The 20,051-nt window shown below is 41.2% G+C and overlaps 6 non-coding genes across 6 annotated transcripts; 4 read left to right on the top strand and 2 right to left on the bottom strand.

Annotated features, from left to right (window-relative positions):
- Positions 1–311: 311 nt before the first annotated feature.
- On the top strand, positions 312–430 carry LOC140576362 (5S ribosomal RNA). The gene has a single exon (XR_011981579.1). It is a non-coding gene; the product is annotated as a 5S ribosomal RNA (ribosomal RNA).
- Positions 431–3,479: 3,049 nt separating this feature from the next.
- LOC140576029 (U2 spliceosomal RNA) lies at positions 3,480–3,670 on the bottom strand. The gene has a single exon (XR_011981267.1). It is a non-coding gene; the product is annotated as a U2 spliceosomal RNA (small nuclear RNA).
- A 3,256-nt stretch (positions 3,671–6,926) lies between these two features.
- On the bottom strand, positions 6,927–7,088 carry LOC140576008 (U1 spliceosomal RNA). The gene has a single exon (XR_011981247.1). It is a non-coding gene; the product is annotated as a U1 spliceosomal RNA (small nuclear RNA).
- Positions 7,089–11,070: 3,982 nt separating this feature from the next.
- LOC140576350 (5S ribosomal RNA) lies at positions 11,071–11,189 on the top strand. The gene has a single exon (XR_011981567.1). It is a non-coding gene; the product is annotated as a 5S ribosomal RNA (ribosomal RNA).
- A 1,981-nt stretch (positions 11,190–13,170) lies between these two features.
- On the top strand, positions 13,171–13,289 carry LOC140576338 (5S ribosomal RNA). Its single transcript, XR_011981556.1, has one exon. It is a non-coding gene; the product is annotated as a 5S ribosomal RNA (ribosomal RNA).
- Positions 13,290–18,983: 5,694 nt separating this feature from the next.
- On the top strand, positions 18,984–19,102 carry LOC140576326 (5S ribosomal RNA). Its single transcript, XR_011981545.1, has one exon. It is a non-coding gene; the product is annotated as a 5S ribosomal RNA (ribosomal RNA).
- Positions 19,103–20,051: the final 949 nt, after the last annotated feature.

Here is a 20,051-nt window from a genome sequence, read left to right as displayed (position 1 = left end):
GTGACTGACTAAATCCTTTTTCCCCCCACTGTATAGTTAGCTAATAACCCTAAGACTGCAGCTGTAAAGTACAATAGACGGATCCAGCGTTAGATGTTAAACGTAGTTGAACGTTTTCGTATAGCTTTCAGTATTTGAGATACCTCACGAACAACCACATGAAGCAATTCGGAGGCGCTGGTGATACACAGTCTACTTTCACCGAATAAAGGGGGGAGGGGAAGGGGAGGGCGAGCGGAGTGTGTAGTGTGGAAGAGGCAGGCGTATTTTGCTGCATGCTTATAAATAGGCTAAGTGGAAGCAGTGCTTTCGCTTACGGCCATACCACCCTGAGCACGCCCGATCTCGTCTGATCTCGGAAGCTAAGCAGGGTCGGGCCTGGTTAGTACTTGGATGGGAGACCGCCTGGGAATACCAGGTGCTGTAAGCTTTTCTCATCCTCAAGCACTCACATGCACATTCTTTCACTTGCTCTTCTTCCTTTTACTCCATCTTACTTTATGCTTTCACAAATATACAACACATTACACTTTTTTTTTTACACATACCTCCTTGTATTACATTTCATACACTCTGTGGAGTCTTAGGAGTTGAAACTTTTCAGCGGAAAATTGCCGTTAAAGCCCACCTGCATGGCCTGCCATGGGATGGAAACCAATCACTTGTAGTTTGGCTTAATTATAACGAAATTTTTACAAAACACTGAAAAATATCAAACCAGAACTCTGTGGAGGGAATGCTGTGGATAAAAGTAACCCAAGCCTGTCAGTAGGGGTCAGTGTACGTTTGAGGAAACTGACAACATGGGGGAAAGTCTGTTATAGCATGTCAACGCATAGCAAGACTACAACCAATCATAATAACAGCGCTTGGGTGGGCCGACCTCAATATTTGCTAATTAAAAAAAACACCTGCTAATTTAGATCACTTAATTAGGTCATATTAAAGCAACACATCACGAAAGGGAGTAAGCTGTGGGGAAATAACAGCACCGTTTCATCACAGTCGTGATGTTATTTCACCATTACACACAACCTCAGGTCGTGGGCCTTCATTCATGGGTTCCCGTTCTCGTTTCGGGGGCGGGGAGGGGAGCAAATCAAAAGTCCTTCACCACTTGTGAATTGTTTTCTAGGAAGTGGAATGGCTGATTTCCAGTTGCATTGAGGTTTTTAAAATTCTCCTCCCAGACCTGCGTGCATCTACAACAGTTGTTCTTTTATCCCCCTGAAGCTTCACAGAGCTCTTTGAACTTGACATGGCGACACACACTTCCCTTAGTTAAATGGCTGGCCGGCCCACTCAGCCCGAGCCTGCTTCATCGGCATCCCTGCAACTCGCAACTCACCTGAGAGCGATGCTTCACCCGGCGTGCCAGCCTCTTGTTTTGTTTTCCCGGCTTCCATATTGGTAGGAAGTAGCCCCTGCATTTATCCCATAGTCATGTTGTAGCTTAGTATGTCAAATTTAAGGGTGTAAATAAAAGAAGCCAAGACTGTTGAGAAACATTTGGAATTTTAGAATTGACCCGTTTAACAACCGCATTTGACTGATGTGGGTTTTTTTTTTTTTTTTTTTTTTTGCAGTTGAAGGAGAACACAAACTTAATTATTAAACTGCGGCAAAGTAAATACAGCACCATATTCCGGGGTCTCTTTGAAATGAATTTTTCTTTCACCATTCATAAATATTTCAACTGGGTTCACTCCTAAAAATAAAAGAGTTTATTGAAAAGATGGCGAGGAAAGTCGAGATTAAAAGCCTGATAATACTTTTCATAATGAAATGGAGCAGCTTTTCTTGTGACCAGGAACACAAATCTTGTCCACATCAGCTCCAAATGAGATGTACAATTTCTCTATTTATCATTTTTTATTTCCTTCCGGAAATGACGTAAGGTAAGGCCTTTTATTTTGACAAGACCGAGTCTGCCGGCCGGTGTGAGCCTTTGCTGCTGTGTCGGTTTACTCCTGAAAGAGCAGTAAATGGAAGCTCCCTGTGCTTCAGAATGAAAAAGCACCTGTTACTCCCAATATTCAATAATCATTTATCAAGAGTAAAAACAATTTAAACTGTAATGAATGTGGACAAGAACAGCTTCTTTTCCACACTAAAAAAAGGGCTATGAAATATAAAATAAAATGCGAAATTAAATAATCTTTTAAAAACGTCTGTACAGAAATAAATACATCTTAATTATTGTAAATTGTATTTGTCACAAAAAGTGGCATTTGCATTTATTTGTGTTACTTGTGTAGTCTATAAAATATGTAAAATGTTCATGCTATCAAATGTAAAATAAGAAAATGAAGTTACTTATCACACCTAGTATGAATTAATTTAACCCTCAGTATATTGTATGGATACAACACTGACGTTATACTGAAGCTTTTCTGTTCTATGTGTTAGCAGGAGAAATAACTGAGCTTTACTTATTAAGAGTGGAAAATGATCCATCGGTTGTCTTCACTTTTCCCTATTCTCCCCAGCGAGAAGCCGAAACTAACTGATAAGTGCCTGATGTACTGAAGAGGCCTCCAGACCTCTATGAGGTTATATGTTTGCTGGGATAAACTCCATGATACACATTCTACTCATAACAAATTCGCTTAGTCTCTTTTGGGAAAACAGGCAGTGACGGAGAGTATGACATTTTCAGGGTGAAATAGATACACTACATAAATATCTTCCAATAATTACATTAAAAGTTACTTACACATATGCGTCGGACATTTACATAAATATTATTACAATCAATGAAACCGACGCTTAAATTCGTAAAATCCACAAATATGGCACACATAAACATAACTAACCATTCTCATTTAAATTAACTTCACAGAGATTTAAAAAAAAAAAAAAAAGTCGTACACAGAAGTTGTAGTTTCCGGAAACTACAAGATGAGCTACTGAAAAGAAACCATCTGAAGATGCGCTTTAACTAAAGAAACTCGCCGGTTTTATAAAGGACATGTTTTATGTAACTGAGTTTTATCTGCTCGTTTTACTTAAGTCACTATTGCTGAACACGGGCGGACACGAAAAACACAGAGGAATGTCGATATGTTCACTACAGCTGCAGCTGCTAACAGCAGGACAGTCATTCGTTGTGCAAGAATACAAAGCTACAACGACAGTCTGTGTACCTTTAGCTTTGTAATGGGAAACAGACTACACAAGCAGACGTGTAGACCTGTGACAAACTGAACTATCCCGAATACCATTCAGACCTGCTTTAGTCAACCATATATACACGATGTAGTTCTCCAAAGCCCTACTTCAGAGCTTCAGTTCATACATACAGGTAGCTAATAACCCTAAGACTGCAGCTGTAAAGTACAGTAGACGGATCCAGCGTTAGATGTTACACGTTGTTTAACGTTTTCGTATAGCTTTCAGTATTTGATATACCTCACGAACAACCACAAGAAGCAATTCGGAGCCGCTGATGATACACAGTCTATCTTTCACCGATTAAAAGGGGGTGCACCGTTCCCGGAGGTACTGCAATACCGGGTCGATGCGTGGAGTGGACGGAGCAAGCCCCTATTCCATCTCCCTGTTCCAAAAATCAATTTAATATATGGTCCCCGGGTAGGGGACGTATCAGATATTAAACTGATAAGAACAGATACTACACTTGATCTTAGCCAAAAGGCCGAGAAGCGATACCGGACCGCTAAGAGAAACAGGGAAGTCATTCTAGACAGTAAGTTTCACTGTTATGGTGAAATGTTTAAATCCACTTCAACTAAATTCCCGGCAATAATAAAAAAGTAAGTCGGGGAATCAAGGGTTAAATATCACTCACAACTCTGAGAAAACAGTGGTATTAACAGATAACGGACATAAAAACAGAATATGTAAATATTTCTGCACAACGGCCAATCAAATAGGAGGATATCATTTTTGCCTCCGACTTCTTTTAAAAGCAATTCAGAAACAAAACTACAACATTACATCAACTGTACTGATCACGAACAGCTAACGTGCTGGAGTGGAGGTGAACAGTTGGATTTCTTACTGAAAAACAAAGACATATGTTTGATACGCTTGATAACCTTGTGGTTGAATGTGGTACTACAACCTAAACACGAGGAGTGAAACCTAAAACAACTGCTGACTGACTATGATCTCTTCAACTTAAGTTTACCATGTACCTGTAAACCAACACAACACATGTATGAATCTCTCACGTTCAGCAAACCGACATCCAGACCACTTGTCAAAAGAAAATGCCAATTCTATCCAGTTCCCCTCATTCCAAGTACGACTGCTTCATTAACCTTCATTCCTAGACCTATATTAGGTTTCTTACACTGTAATTAAGTAAAATTAGCAAACTGTTTCATGGTGTAAGAAAATAACTGGAAAATGCCCATGTTTTACGCCTGCCCATTCACCAACACACGACTGTGAAATGTCCCGGCCTTCGGAATTAATAGGATTAATTGACAAGGCCAAAGAATAGGCCTTAAAATTAGCACTCCACTCATTACAGGACATTCACGAATTTCTAATTAGCCAACAAACACAACATGTTTGGTAAATAAGGAGAGAGTACAAACCTATTTCACGTTTATTAACAGCAGGTTTGGGAAGAGATCTTTCGAGCGCTTTCTGTCAGCCATGTTTAAAGTTCAAGACTGAACTCTTAGAAGACATTTTACATTTTACCTAATTTATTATTATTATTATTATTATTATTATTTAGACACCACACTAAGGTGTTAAGTGTTACACTTACGTTTTCCAAAAATAAAGCAAAGACAGAAGCTACCTGTTTACTGCAGGTTTGACATTAACAAGTCCCGTTTTCAGGCGTTGTTGTTTTTTTAGTATGTTGTACTGCCATCTCCTGGATGTGAACTGAACTAGATGATTAATTTGCCATTTGTGATTTATTCATTTAAAATGATTTTATTATAAAATACATTGCAGTCTAATATAGGAAAGCTTGTAACCAATAACATGGTTTATGATAAAAAAAAATGTAATAAAAAATCTATCGTTTTTGTCTGACTTTAAATTACTTTGCATGTAGACTATTCCAGATATAGACTAACTAGTTTCAGTAACGTACTGAAATGTGTTTATTAGAACATCTCCAACCTTACTCTTGTCTCACAGGGAAGAAGAATGTTGCCCAGTGTAGATGGCAACATTAACTAGAACTTGACTCGGCAAACCTGAGGGTCAATACTGAGGGTCAATATCGGCACAGTGACTGTAGACATTTATCCTTCGAATTGGTTGAGAGTCTACACTCACTGTAGACGGCGACTGTAGATCACCCATCACATTGAAGAGTTTGAGTGTGTAGACTGTTAGCATTTCACTGCAAGTTATACTGTGTATGACTATGTACGTGACAAATAAAATTTGATTTGATTTGATTTGATTTGATTAGTCATAGGGCAGAGATGCAGAGATCCTGCCCCCTCATTTATTGTTGCTTTGTATTTGAACTCAAAAGATTCCTTCTTTGTAAGTATATAATTGAATATATCCACAAATGAAATCATAGTTATTCAAGGATGTCATTTAATTATTGATTCTAAATGGGTGAGAATCTACTTTACTAATTATTAATTTACTAACAGGTTCTACTGTAACTGCAGTTGGTGGCATGCCCTCGTCCTGATTTTTTTACATGCAGCTGTAAACCTAGTAGGAGATGTAAAAAAGTAATTCATAGTGGTCTGATAAGAAATCTTTAATTGTGGAGAAACTTACAGATTCAGTTTAATTTACAGTGGTGGGGATATGAACCACAATATATACAACACAACTGGACATTTTATTTGTTGTCTAAATGAATTAGTTATGACTTTTATATGTAATACTCATACAGGTAAAATACACCCTTTATGTACCTGTTAGGTCTAAACCTTATAAGAAAACATAAAACGATGCTTTGCGGCAACTTTAAGTGTGAAGTGTTTAAGTGTTTAAGATATGACAAGGAACACAGCTTTGGGTAAAGAGCATCTCTAACAGTGGGTTCAGTACACAATGTAAAGACTGTCAAAATCAAAGACTGCAAAGACTGTATCACTGTAACTGTATTGATGTAGAATTTGTCTTGATGAGATAAACATGTAAATTAAATAAAAAGTCTTTTTTTTAATCAATTATCAAGAGAAGAAAAAACTAAAACCGTAATGAATGTGGACAGGAACAGCTTCTTTGTCACACTACAAAAAGGACTATGAAATATAAAACAAAATGTGAAATTAAATAATCTTTTACAAATGTCTGTATAGAAATAGATACATCTCAATTATTGTCAATTGTATTTGCCACAAAAAGTGCCAATTGCATTTATTTGTGTTACTTGTGTAGTCTATAAAATATGTAAAATGTTAATTCTATCAAATGTAAAACAAACAAGAAAATTAAGTTACTTATCATACCTAGTATGAATTAATTTAACCCTCAGTATATTGTGTGGATACAACACCGACTTTATACTGAAGCTTTCCTGTTCTATGTGTTAGCAGGAGAAATAACTGAGCTTTACTTATTAAGAGTGGAAAATGAATGAAAACAATCCATCGGTTGTCTTCACTCTTCCCTATTCTCCCCAGCGAGAACCCGAAACTAACTGATAAGTGCCTGATGTACTGAAGAGGCCTCCAGACCTCTATGAGGTTATGTGTTTGCTGGGATAAACTCCATGATACACATTCTACTTATAACAAATTCACTTGGTCTCTATTGGGAAAACAGGCAGTGACGGAGAGTATGACATTTTTCAGGGTAAAATAGATACACTACATAAACATCTTCCAATAATTACATTAAAAGTTACTTACACATATTATAGTAGAAGCTGAACCCAATGTGAAACAAGTTCATAACAACATGTCATACTATTCACATGTTTGTCTATCTCAGATTGCTCCTTTCTTCTACCCAAATATCAGGGGAGAGCACAGTCCTCCACTACCACAAATTATGCAGTCTAGCTTTTCTATTCTGTGTGTTAGCACAGGAGTCAGCACAACCAATGTAATGCAATTGCTGAGCCTCACCCTGGGTGAACCACCTTCTTGATCATGGTTTCTCCACTGCCAGATAAGTATGAGTTGTTCAGTGCCAACAGGGGAATCACTCCATCCTTTCTATTTCACATGCATGGTGAGGAGAAACAATAAGATAAGATAAGATAATCCTTTATTAGTCCCGCAGTGGGGAAATTCTCAGTGTCACAGCAGAAAGGGATAGCAAGACACTCAGTTACAAAAATATAGATAAATAATTTGCACTATATACACAATATAAATAAGAATTAAAAAGGAAATAACAATATTATTTACAGGTTATTGCAAATGACTCCTAATTGCACGTGTGTGTGTGTGGGGGGGGGGGGGGGTATTGCACATGGTATTTTTGCATTGAGGGATCTCTGTTCCCTAAACATGTGTGTGTAGTTTAAGTGTGTGTGTATGTGGTCCGCTGGGAGCAGTGCTGGTTGTGGAGTCTGACGGCAGCAGGAAGGAAGGACCTGCGATACCGCTCCTTTACACACTTGGGATGAAGCAGCCTGTCACTAAAGGAGCTGCCCAGTGCTGCCAGAGTCTCATGCATGGGGTGGGAGCTGTTCTCCAGCATGGATGCCAGCTTGGTTGTCATCCTCCTGTCTCCCACCACCTGCACTGGGTCTAACAAGCACCCCAGGACAGAGCCGGCCCTCTTTATGAGCTTATTCAGTCTTTTCTTATCTGCAGTCGAGATGCTACTGCCCCAGCAGACGACTCCATAAAAGATGGCAGATGCCACCACTGTGTCGAAGAAAGTCCTTAGGAGTGCTCCCTGCACCCAAAGGACCTCAGTCTCCTCAGTAGGTAGAGTCTGCTCTGGCCTTTCTTGAAGAGTGCAGCAGTGTTGACTGACCAGTCCAGTTTGTTGTTCAGATGAACACCCAGGTATTTATAAGAGTCCACACTCTCGATGTTCATACCCTGGATGTTCACTGATTGAGGGGGGTGTCTGCAACTGCGGAAATCCACCACCAGTTCTTTGTTTTTTCCTGCGTTTATCTGAAGGTGGTTCAGCGGACACCAGTCCACAAAGTCCTGGATCAGTTCTCTGTACTCGCTGTCCTCCACATTGGTTATGAGGCCGACGATCGCTGAGTCATCAGAGAACTTCTGGAGGTGACAGGTCGGTGAGCTGTACATGAAGTCAGCAGTGTACAGGGTGAAGAGGAACGGTGCCAAGACCGTTCCTTGAGGGGCTCCTGTGCTGCTGACCACCATATCAGAGATACAGGCCCGTCCCCTTACATACTGTGGTCGGTTGGTGAGGTAGTCCAGTATCCAGTTCGACAGGTGACTGTCCACTCCACAATGTCTCAGCTTGTCCTTTAGGAGGCCTGGCTGTATGGTGTTAAATGCACTGGAGAAATCAAAGAAGGTGATCCTCAAAGTGCTGCCGGGCTTCTCCAGGTGAGAAAGAGTTCTGTGTAGAAGCATCATCCACCCCGACGCCAGGTTGGTAGGCAAGCTGAAGAGGGTCCATGGATGGGCTCACCAAAGGGCGGATGTGGTTGATGACCAGCCTCTCCAGTGACTTCATCGGATGTCAGTGCCACCGGCCTGTAGCTGTTTAGGTCCTTCGGGTGCTGTGTTTTGGGCACAGGTACCACACAAGATGTTTTCCACATCTGTGGTACTCTTCCCAATTTCAGGCTCATGTTGAACATATGCTCAACTACCCTGCACAGCTGATGTGCGAAGGACTTGAGGAGCCTGGCACTGATTCCATCAGGACCTGTAGCTTTGTTTGCCTTGATCTTCCTCAGCTCATATGTCACCTGGGTTGTTGTCAAGGACAGGTTGGAGCAGGGGGGCTGGGTGCTGGAATGTGTGAATGAAAAAATGAGTCCAACCATAATACAATACTCTGCTGCACCACTAAATAAAACAAAGCTCAAGGCTCAACACTATAGAAACATTTAAAAGCAACCATTGAATTCTTCCATCGTTCACTGCGTCAGACATTTACATAGCTAAATATTATTGCAATCAATGAAACCGACGCTTAAATTCGTAAAATACACAAATATGGCACACACAAACATAACTAACCATTCTCATTTAAATTAACTTCACAGAGATTAAAAAAAAAAAAGTCTTACACAGAAGTTGTAGTTTCCGGAAACTCCAAGATGAGCTACTGAAAAGAAACCATCTGAAGATGCGCTTTAACTAAAGAAACTCGCCGGTTTTATAAAGGACATGTTTTATGTAACTGTGTTTTATCTGCTCGTTTTACTTAAGTCACTATTGCTGAACACGGGCGGACACGAAAAAACACTAGGAGGAATGTCGATATGTTCACAACTACAGCCATCATCGTTGAGTTAGCCTGCAGCAGACTGCAGCTGCTAACAGCAGGACAGCCATGCGTTGTGCAAGAATACAAAGCTACAACGACAGTCTGTATACCTTTAGCTTTGTAATGGGAAACAGACTGCACAAGCAGACGTGTAGACCTGTGACAAACTGAACTATCCCGAATACCGTTCAGACCTGCTTTAGTCAACCAGTATTTAGTCAGTCACTAATTGTGCAAGTTCTCCCACTTAAAAAAAATGAGAGAGGCCTGTAATTCACATCATAGGTAGACCTCAACTATGAGAGACAAAATGAGGGAAAAAATCTGAAAATCACATTGTCTGATTTTTAAAGAATTTATTTGCAAATAATGGTGGAAAATAAGTATTTGGTCACCTACAAACAAGCAAGATTTCTGGCTGTCACAGGCCTGTAACTTCTTCTTTAAGAGGCTTCTCTGTCCTCCACTCATTACCTGTATTAATGGCACCTGTTTGAACTCGTTAACAGTAGAAAAGACAACTGCCCACAACCTCAAACAGTCACACTCCAAACCCCACTATGGTGAAGACCAAAGAGCTGTCGAAGGACACCAGAAACAAAATTGTAGACCTGCACCAGGCTGGGAAGACTGAATCTGCAATAGGCAAGCAGCTTGGTGTGAAGAAATCTACTGTGGGAGCAATAATCAGAAAATGGGAGACCTACAAGACCACTGCTAATGTGTTTGGTACAAACACAACTCGTGAATGCTGAGTTGCATCCAAAGAACACCCTACCAACTGTGAAGCATGGGGGTGGCAACATCATGCTTTGGGGCTGTTTCTCTGCAAAGGGACTAGGACGACTGGTCCATGTACATGAAAGAATGAATGGGGCCATGTGTTGTGAGATTTTGAGTGCAAACCTCCTTCCATCAGCAAGGGCATTGAAGATGAAACGTGGCTGGGTCTTTCAGCATGATAATGATCCCAAGCACACTGCCAGGGCAACAAAGGAGTGGCTTCGTAAGAAGCATTTCAAGGCCTAGCCAGTCTCCAGATCTCAACCCCATAGAAAACCTTTGGAGGGAGTTGAAAGTCCGCGTTGCCCACCGACAGGCCCCCAATATCACTGCTCTAGAGGAGATCTGCATGGAGGAATGGGCCAACATACCAGCAACGGTGTATGCCTACCTTGTGAAGACTTACAGAAAACGTTTGACCTCTGCCATTGCCAACAAAGGATATATAACAAAGTATTGAGATGAACTTTTGTTATTGATCAAATACTTATTTCCCACCATTATTTGCAAATAAATTCTTTAAAAATGAGACAATGTGATTTTCTGATTTAATTTTTTTCTCATTTTGTCTCTCATAGTTGAGGTGTACCTATGATGTGAATTACAGGCCTCTCTTATCTTTTTAAGTGTGAGAACTTGCACAATTGGTGACTGACGAAATCCTTTTTTCCCCCACTGTATAGCTAGCTAATAACCCTAAGACTGCAGCTGTAAAGTACAATAGACGGATCCAGCGTTAGATGTTCAACGTAGTTGAACGTTTTCGTATAGCTTTCAGTATTTGAGATACCTCACGAACAACCACATGAAGCAATTCGGAGCAGCTGGTGATACACAGTCTACTTTCACCGAATAAAGGGGGGAGGGGGGGTGTGTAGTGTGGAAGAGGCAGGCGTATTTTGCTGCATGCTTATAAATAGGCTAAGTGGAAGCAGTGCTTTCGCTTACGGCCATACCACCCTGAGCACGCCCGATCTCGTCTGATCTCGGAAGCTAAGCAGGGTCGGGCCTGGTTAGTACTTGGATGGGAGACCGCCTGGGAATACCAGGTGCTGTAAGCTTTTCTCATCCTCAAGCACTCACATGCACATTCTTTCACTTGCTCTTCTTCCTTTTACTCCATCTTACTTTACGCTTTCACAAATATACAACACATTACACTTTTTTTTTACACATACCTCCTTGTATTACATTTCATACACTCTGTGGAGTCTTAGGAGTTGAAACTTTTCAGCGGAAAATTGCCGTTAAAGCCCACCTGCATGGCCTGCCATGGGATGGAAACCAATCACTTGTAGTTTGGCTTAATTATAGCCAAATTCTTACAAAACACTGAAAAATATCAAACCAGAACTCTGTGGAGGGAATGCTGTGGATAAAAGGAACCCAAGCCTGTCAGTAGGGGTCAGTGTACATTAGAGGAAACTGACAACATGGGGGAAAGTCTGTTACAGGATGTCAACATATAGCAAGACTACAACCAATCATAATGACAGCGCTTGGGTGGGCCGACCCCAATATTTGCTATTTAAAAAAAACACCTGCTAATTTAGATCACTTAATTAGGTCATATTAAAGCAACACATCACGAAAGGGAGTGAGCTGTGGGGAAATAACAGCACCGTTTCATCACAGTCGTGATGTTATTTCACCGTTACACACAACCTCAGGTCGTGGGCCTTCATTCATGGGTTCCCGTTCTCGTTTCGGGGGCGGGGAGGGGAGCAAATCAAAAGTCCTTCACCACTTGTGAATTATTTTCTAGGAAGTGGAATGGCTGATTTCCAGTTGCATTGAGGTTTTTAAAATTCTCCTCCCAGATCTGCGTGCATCTACAACAGTTGTTCTTTTATCCCCCTGAAGCATCACAGAGCTCTTTGAACTTGACATGGCGACACACACTTCCCTTAGTTAAATGGCTGGCCGGCCCACTCAGCCCGAGCCTGCTTCATCGGCATCCCTGCAACTCGCAACTCACCTGAGAGCGATGCTTCACCCGGCGTGCCAGCCTCTTGTTTTGTTTTCCCGGTTTCCATATTGGTAGGAAGTAGCCCCTGCATTTATCCCATAGTCATGTTGTAGCTTAGTATGTCAAATTTAAGGGTGTAAATAAAAGAAGCCAAGACTGTTGAGAAACATTTGGAATTTTAGAATTGACCCGTTTTACAACCGCATTTGACTGATGTGGGTTTTTTTTTGTTTTTGTTTTTTTTTTGCAGTTGAAGGAGAACACAAGCTTAATTATTAAACTGCGGCAAAGTAAATACAGCACCATATTCCGGGGCCTCTTTGAAATGAATTTTTCTTTCACCATTCATAAATATTTCAACTGGGTTCACTCCTAAAAATAAAAGAGTTTATTGAAAAGATGGCGAGGAAAGTCGAGATTAAAAGCCTGATAATACTTTTCATAATGAAATGGAGCAGCTTTTCTTGTGACCAGGAACACAAATCTTGTCCACATCAGCTCCAAATGAGATGTACAATTTCTCTATTTAGCGTTTTTTATTTTATTTATTTCCTTCCGGAAATGACGTTGGGTAAGGACTTTTATGTTGACAAGACCGAGTCTGCCGGCCGGTGTGAGCCTTTGCTGCTGCTGTAAAAGCAGAGTCGGTTTATTCCTGAAAGAGCAGTAAATGTCAGCTCCCTGACAAGTTGTTGTTTTTGTTTGTGAATGAGACTGAAAAAAATGTGTGATTCACTGTAGAACAGGTTGTTTGTGTTTTTGTGTTTTGTGAGATGAGAGAGATGGACCTGGTGGTGTTTAGATGCAAAGTATTTTTTGTAATGGCGGAGTAAGTTGTTGCTGAAAGTTAAAGTGTCGGGCAAAAGAGCAAGTTTATTTGTTTTTGCAAAAAGAGAAGGAGGACAGGAGAGAGAGCAATGAAAAGTGTGATTGGTGTGAATGAGCTTGGTGGGATTGCTTTGGAAGTAAGAAAGGGGAGGGGATGAGCGAGTGAGCGTGTCCCCTGTAGTGTGGAAGAGGCAGGCGTATTTTGCTGCATGCTTATAAATAGGCTAACTGGAAGCAGTGCTTTCGCTTACGGCCATACCACCCTGAGCACGCCCGATCTCGTCTGATCTCGGAAGCTAAGCAGGGTCGGGCCTGGTTAGTACTTGGATGGGAGACCGCCTGGGAATACCAGGTGCTGTAAGCTTTTCTCATCCTCAAGCACTCACATGCACATTCTTTCACTTGCTCTTCTTCCTTTTACTCCATCTTACTTTACGCTTTCACAAATATACAACACATTACACTTTTTTTTTACACATACCTCCTTGTATTACATTTCATACACTCTGTGGAGTCTTAGGAGTTGAAACTTTTCAGCGGAAAATTGCCGTTAAAGCCCACCTGCATGGCCTGCCATGGGATGGAAACCAATCACTTGTAGTTTGGCTTAATTATAGCCAAATTCTTACAAAACACTGAAAAATATCAAACCAGAACTCTGTGGAGGGAATGCTGTGGATAAAAGGAACCCAAGCCTGTCAGTAGGGGTCAGTGTACGTTAGAGGAAACTGACAACATGGGGGAAAGTCTGTTACAGCATGTCAACGCATAGCAAGACTACAACCAATCATAATGACAGCGCTTGGGTGGGCCGACCCCAATATTTGCTATTTAAAAAAAACACCTGCTAATTTAGATCACTTAATTAGGTCATATTAAAGCAACATATTACGAAAGGGAGTGAGCTGTGGGGAAATAACAGCACCGTTTCATCACAGTCGTGATGTTATTTCACTGTTACACACAACCTCAAGTCGTGGGCCTTCATTCATGGGTTCCCGTTCTCGTTTCGGGGGCGGGGAGGGGAGCAAATCAAAAGTCCTTCACCACTTGTGAATTGTTTTCTAGGAAGTGGAATGGCTGATTTCCAGTTGCATTGAGGTTTTTAAAGTTCTCCTCCCAGATCTGCGTGCATCTACAACAGTTGTTCTTTTATCCCCCTGAAGCTTCACAGAGCTCTTTGAACTTGACATGGCGACACACACTTCCCTTAGTTAAATGGCTGGCCGGCCCACTCAGCCCGAGCCTGCTTCATCGGCATCCCTGCAACTCGCAACTCACCTGAGAGCGATGCTTCACCCGGCGTGCCAGCCTCTTGTTTTGTTTTCCCGGCTTCCATATTGGTAGGAAGTAGCCCCTGCATTTATCCCATAGTCATGTTGTAGCTTAGTATGTCAAATTTAAGGGTGTAAATAAAAGAAGCCAAGACTGTTGAGAAACATTTGGAATTTTAGAATTGACCTGTTTTACAACCGCATTTGACTGATGTGGGTTTTTTTTTGTTTTTGTTTTTTTTTTGCAGTTGAAGGAGAACACAAGCTTAATTATTAAACTGCGGCAAAGTAAATACAGCACCATATTCCGACGTTGGGTAAGGCCTTTTATGTTGACAAGACCGAGTCTGCCGGCCGGTGTCAGCCTTTGCTGCTGTGTCGGTTTACTCCTGAAAGAGCAGTAAATGGAAGCTCCCTGTGCTTCAGAATGAAAAAGCACCTGTTACTCCCAATATTCAATAATCATTTATCAAGAGTAAAAAAAAATTAAACTGCAATGAATGTGGACAAGAACAGCTTCTTTTCCACACTAAAAAAAGGACTATGAAATATAAAATAAAATGCGAAATTAAATAATCTTTTAAAAACGTCTGTATAGAAATAGATACATCTTAATTATTGTCAATTGTATTTGTCACAAAAAGTGGCATTTGCATTTATTTGTGTTACTTGTGTAGTCTATAAAATATGTAAAATGTTCATGCTATCAAATGTAAAATAAGAAAATGAAGTTACTTATCACACCTACTATGAATTAATTTAACCCTCAGTATATTGTATGGATACAACACTGACGTTATACTGAAGCTTTTCTGTTCTATGTGTTAGCAGGAGAAATAACTGAGCTTTACTTATTAAGAGTGGAAAATGATCCATCGGTTGTCTTCACTTTTCCTTATTCTCCCCAGCGAGAAGCCGAAACTAACTGATAAGTGCCTGATGTACTGAAGAGGCCTCCAGACCTCTATGAGGTTATATGTTTGCTGGGATAAACTCCATGATACACATTCTACTCATAACAAATTCGCTTAGTCTCTTTTGGGAAAACAGGCAGTGACGGAGAGTATGACATTTTCAGGGTGAAATAGATACACTACATAAATATCTTCCAATAATTACATTAAAAGTTACTTACACATATGCGTCGGACATTTACATAAATATTATTGCAATCGATGAAACCGACGCTTAAATTAGTAAAATCCACAAATATGGCACACATAAACATAACTAACCATTCTCATTTAAATTAACTTCACAGAGATTAAAAAAAAAAAAAAAAAAAGTCTTACACAGAAGTTGTAGTTTCTGGAAACTCCAAGATGAGCTACTGAAAAGAAACCATCTGAAGATGCGCTTTAACTAAAGAAACTCGCCGGTTTTATAAAGGACATGTTTTATGTAACTGAGTTTTATCTGCTCGTTTTACTTATGTCACTATTGCTGAACACGGGCGGACACGAAAAAACACTAGGAGGAATGTCGATATGTTCACAACTACAGCCATCATCGTTGAGTTAGCCTGCAGCAGACTGCAGCTGCTAACAGCAGGACAGCCATGCGTTGTGCAAGAATACAAAGCTACAACGACAGTCTGTGTACCTTTAGCTTTGTAATGGGAAACAGACTACACAAGCAGACGTGTAGACCTGTGACAAACTGAACTATCCCGAATACCGTTCAGACCTGCTTTAGTCAACCAGTATTTAGTCAGTCACTAATTGTGCAAGTTCTCCCACTTAAAAAAAATGAGAGAGGCCTGTAATTCACATCATAGGTAGACCTCAACTATGAGAGACAAAATGAGGGAAAAAATCTGAAAATCACATTGTCTGATTTTTAAAGAATTTATTTGCAAATAATGGTGGAAAATAAGTATTTGGTCACCTACAAACAAGCAAGATTTCTGGCTGTCACAGGCCTGTAACTTCTTCTTTAAGAGGCTTCTCTATCCTCCACTCATTACCTGTATTAATGGCACCTGTTTGAACTCGTTAACAGTAGAAAAGACAACTGCCCACAACCTCAAACAGTCACACTCCAAACCCCACTATGGTGAAGACCAAAGAGCTGTCGAAGGACACCAGAAACAAAATTGTAGACCTGCACCAGGCTGGGAAGACTGAATCTGCAATAGGCAAGCAGCTTGGTGTGAAGAAATCTACTGTGGGAGCAATTATCAGAAAATGGGAGACCTACAAGACCACTGCTAATGTGTTTGGTACAAACACAACTCGTGAATGCTGAGTTGCATCCAAAGAACACCCTACCAACTGTGAAGCATGGGGGTGGCAACATCATGCTTTGGGGCTGTTTCTCTGCAAAGGGACTAGGACGACTGGTCCATGTACATGAAAGAATGAATGGGGCCATGTGTTGTGAGATTTTGAGTGCAAACCTCCTTCCATCAGCAAGGGCATTGAAGATGAAACGTGGCTGGGTCTTTCAGCATGATAATGATCCCAAGCACACTGCCAGGGCAACAAAGGAGTGGCTTCGTAAGAAGCATTTCAAGGCCTAGCCAGTCTCCAGATCTCAACCCCATAGAAAACCTTTGGAGGGAGTTGAAAGTCCGCGTTGCCCACCGACAGCCCCACAATATCACTGCTCTAGAGGAGATCTGCATGGAGGAATGGGCCAACATACCAGCAACGGTGTATGCCTACCTTGTGAAGACTTACAGAAAACGTTTGACCTCTGCCATTGCCAACAAAGGATATATAACAAAGTATTGAGATGAACTTTTGTTATTGATCAAATACTTATTTCCCACCATTATTTGCAAATAAATTCTTTAAAAATGAGACTGATTTTCTGATTTAATTTTTTTCTCATTTTGTCTCTCATAGTTGAGGTGTACCTATGATGTGAATTACAGGCCTCTCTTATCTTTTTAAGTGTGAGAACTTGCACAATTGGTGACTGACTAAATCCTTTTTTCCCCCACTGTATAGTTAGCTAATAACCCTAAGACTGCAGCTGTAAAGTACAATAGACGGATCCAGCGTTAGATGTTCAACGTAGTTGAACGTTTTCGTATAGCTTTCAGTATTTGAGATACCTCACGAACAACCACATGAAGCAATTCGGAGCCGCTGGTGATACACAGTCTATCTTTCACCGAATAAATGGGGGAGGGGGAGAGGGGGGGTGTGTAGTGTGGAAGAGGCAGGCGTATTTTGCTGCATGTGTGACCTGTGGTAGTATAGCAACACCCGACTACGCCACCTGGGGAATTTCACCCCAGGAAATATTCTATAAATCTGAGTAATAAAAAGCACCTAGACACACAGGTAAGCCTGAAAAATATTCAGAGACATGGATTGAGGTAATTAGAAAGGTTTATTCACCACCATGTATAAAATCAATCATTTATTAATATTATTTAAAATTAGCAACAAACAATAAGAAAAATAAACAAAGAATATAATAACAAAATTACAGGAGCTCCAAAGAACTGGGATATCGGCTGTGGGCGTCCAATTACAGGTGGCCTAGCCCTGTCTGCATTCTAAAGTCTCCAACACACACACACACACACACACACACACACACACACACACACACACACACACACACACAAAAGTGCAGTGCACGTGAACTCACACCACAGCAAGTAAGGTGCCAAACCACGAGTGAACAGACAGGAAAGGAGCATCCAGATGTCCTATAAGAAGAAGAGACAATTAGAATCCACAATGGCTCTGATCACTGGAACCAGAGGACTCCCCACAGCCAGAATGATTTCCCACAAATAGCCAATAATAATAATAATAATAATAATAATAAACAAAAAAAATAGTTTAAAATATTCCACACGATAAACCAAGAACTGCTGCCAAATGAAATTAAACAGTAAATCAATTAACCAAAAATGCACAGCATAAAGCCATCAATTGATAACCAAATCATTAAATGCAAAAATAACAAAATCAATTCAAATAGAACAAAACAACCAAGCAGCAAAGTAATCAAGCAAAATAATAAGCAAAAGCAAATCAAAATAAAACTAGGAAACAAAATAGAAAAAAAGCAAAACCAACCAAACAAAAGTAACAAACCCAGCAAAACAGCAGCGGCTCCAATTTCACCATGTAGGTATTAAACATTTATTATTAAAACAAGAGATGACGAGTAGTTGCTTTCAGGTCTGCACGTTCCAATAGTCCGGCGCCACCTGGACTGGTCAATGGCGACGCTCACACAGAACGCTTTAGCTGCTGCTATGCACAAGCTCACACCCAGTTAGCTGTTGCACCAATCCACATTACACCTACTGTTAGACGCTGTCTCAGCACAACCTGCTTACAGGAGCGGTAAAAGCGCAGTGAATCCACAACAAATGGCTACAGTGTTTAAGCTGTTTCCGAGAGCTCTGTGCTAATGCACCACAGACTCAGAAGAGGGGGGGGGGGAAGCTTGCATAGACCGGCACGCCAACACACCGTCTGATGACCGTCGCCGAAGTCACAACAGACCCTAGCAGAATGAAGCTCTCCATACACCCAGCACCGCCATATGTATATATGCTAAAGCTAATGCTCACCCCGATTGTATCCACCTGGCGCTTCCGTAAGGGGAGGGGGAAAACAGCGCAGTGCTCCAACTACGGTGGCTGATCTGGCTCAACCAAAGCATACCTAGTACGTGAGAAAAGGGAGGGGGGAAAACAGCGCATCACCTTGACTACGGTGGCTGACAGGGCTCACCAGACACTCGTAGCCAGGCAAAGGCTGCACTGGTTACACATGCTTATAAATAGGCTAAGTGGAAGCAGTGCTTTCGCTTACGGCCATACCACCCTGAGCACGCCCGATCTCGTCTGATCTCGGAAGCTAAGCAGGGTCGGGCCTGGTTAGTACTTGGATGGGAGACCGCCTGGGAATACCAGGTGCTGTAAGCTTTTCTCATCCTCAAGCACTCACATACACATTCTTTCACTTGCTCTTCTTCCTTTTACTCCATCTTACTTTACGCTTTCACAAATATACAACACATTACACTTTTTTTTTTACACATACCTCCTTGTATTACATTTCATACACTCTGTGGAGTCTTAGGAGTTGAAACTTTTCAGTGGAAAATTGCCGTTAAAGCCCACCTGCATGGCCTGCCATGGGATGGAAACCAATCACTTGTAGTTTGGCTTAATTATAGCCAAATTCTTACAAAACACTGAAAAATATCAAACCAGAACTCTGTGGAGGGAATGCTGTGGATAAAAGGAACCCAAGCCTGTCAGTAGGGGTCAGTGTACGTTTGAGGAAACTGACAACATGGGGGAAAGTCTGTTACAGCATGTCAACGCATAGCAAGACTACAACCAATCATAATGACAGCGCTTGGGTGGGCCGACCCCAATATTTGCTATTTAAAAAAAACACCTGCTAATTTAGATCACTTAATTAGGTCATATTAAAGCAACACACCACGAAAGGAAGTGAGCTGTGGGGAAATAACAGCACCGTTTCATCACAGTCGTGATGTTATTTCACCGTTACACACAACCTCAGGTCGTGGGCCTTCATTCATGGGTTCCCGTTCTCGTTTCGGGGGCGGGGAGGGGAGCAAATCAAAAGTCCTTCACCACTTGTAAATTATTTTCTAGGAAGTGGAATGGCTGATTTCCAGTTGCATTGAGGTTTTTAAAATTCTCCTCCCAGATCTGCGTACATCTACAACAGTTGTTCTTTTATCCCCCTGAAGCTTCACAGAGCTCTTTGAACTTGACATGGCGACACACACTTCCCTTAGTTAAATGGCTGGCCGGCCCACTCAGCCCGAGCCTGCTACATCGGCATCCCTGCAACTCGCAACTCACCTGAGAGCGATGCTTCACCCGGCGTGCCAGC

Source organism: Salminus brasiliensis, chromosome 13 (assembly GCF_030463535.1).
Source record: "Salminus brasiliensis chromosome 13, fSalBra1.hap2, whole genome shotgun sequence".
Taxonomy (NCBI): domain Eukaryota; kingdom Metazoa; phylum Chordata; class Actinopteri; order Characiformes; family Bryconidae; genus Salminus; species Salminus brasiliensis.
Note: the sequence above shows the minus strand (reverse complement) of the source record. Positions and strands in the feature narration are given on the sequence as shown.